This window comes from Schistocerca serialis, chromosome 12, assembly GCF_023864345.2.
Source record: "Schistocerca serialis cubense isolate TAMUIC-IGC-003099 chromosome 12, iqSchSeri2.2, whole genome shotgun sequence".
NCBI classification, from domain to species: Eukaryota; Metazoa; Arthropoda; class Insecta; order Orthoptera; family Acrididae; genus Schistocerca; species Schistocerca serialis.
This window is the reverse complement of record NC_064649.1, coordinates 74,255,157-74,256,519: the sequence shown is the minus strand read 5'-3', so window position 1 is coordinate 74,256,519 and position 1,363 is coordinate 74,255,157. Positions and strand designations below refer to the sequence as shown.

At 42.3% G+C, this 1,363-nt stretch overlaps 1 non-coding gene across 1 annotated transcript; it reads right to left on the bottom strand.

Moving 5' to 3' along the window:
• Positions 1 to 1,017: 1,017 nt before the first annotated feature.
• Positions 1,018 to 1,136, bottom strand: LOC126428553 (U5 spliceosomal RNA). The gene has a single exon (XR_007576843.1). It is a non-coding gene; the product is annotated as a U5 spliceosomal RNA (small nuclear RNA).
• Positions 1,137 to 1,363: the final 227 nt, after the last annotated feature.

The following is a 1,363-nucleotide window of genomic DNA, read 5'->3' as shown; positions in this document are numbered from 1 at the left end:
TATCCACTGCAGGAAGGCTGTTGCCCAATTCTATCTGTAGACCGATTAAATTACTTGATAGTTGACATCTGCCACTTGCCCCCACAGTGTTGCCACATCGGCTGCCGGCTGCTGCACGGTTATAGGCGACACACAAACATGGCGGCTCGTTTTATGCATCCTGTTAACGTGTAACGCGGAGGAGTGTTGGAAGCGGCCACTGCGAGGTATGACGGAAATGACAGATGCTCTATTGGCAGATGATTTTAAGTGATCAAAGAGTGATCTACGACAGATGACTGATTTTGTAGCCCTGCATTTAAAATCTGGTCCCCAGCTAACCACGACCCCATGATATGCAGTGGATCCCAGAAAACGGCAGTCAGCTGTGTGCTGCAGACTAAAATCATGACCACTTTATTCGCTGCTATTACAGCTAATCTGTTCGTACAAACTCAAGACAGGGAAAATTCAGTTTTAGCGCTAAAAGCAAACAGTAATTTCTCGCTATAATTGGTTATGTAAAACTGTCCTCATACTGAGTACATGAGGTGCCACGTTACCAGCCATTGAGCGGTCCTGGTTGGCACTTGATTACTGATTATAGGCAACACGGGCATATTCCAAAGGAAAAAGGAATGATAGGCAGAAGAACAAGAGCAAAGAAAAAAGTCAATACGATGATTAAAATGACACCGAAGTATTAGAAATAAAAAATTACTTTTAAACTAATTAATTGCATAAAATAATAATCAAACTCCTTAGATTTAGAAATAAAAAAATTTCACTACGTTAGACGAGATTCGACCCTTCTACACTCTACACTTTAAGCCGGCCACTGTGCTCTACCGTCTTTTTTTTTCATGTGCTCTACCAACTTTTTTTTTTTTTTTTTTAAATCTCATTTTGTTCTGTATTGTTCGGTGAATGTGTTCAGGGTGGACGTCTGATGTCACCCGTTCAGGTTCCTTGTTGATCCGTTAACTCAGTTTTTTATTACAGAGGAAAATTTCAACCGAGGGAGGCTTGAATTTTTATTGCTCAGCAATAGCCGAGCACTACGAAAAATACCTGGTAGATTCATTTAATGTTCCCCTCCACGGAAATCTTTAGTAAAAGGCGAAAGATTTATTCGTTTTGAAGGGAAACCAGAGTGCCGTCTGAGCTACCCAAGCACGACTCACGCACCGTCCTCACAGCTTTACTTCTGCCAGTACCTTGTCTCCTACCTTCCAAACTTTACAGAAGCTCTGCTGCGAACCTTGCAGAAACTAGCACTCCTGAAAGAAAGGATATTGCGGAGACATGGCTTAGCCACAGCCTGGGGTATGTTTCCAGAATGAGATTTTCATTCTGCAGCGGAGTGTGCGCTGATGTGAAACTT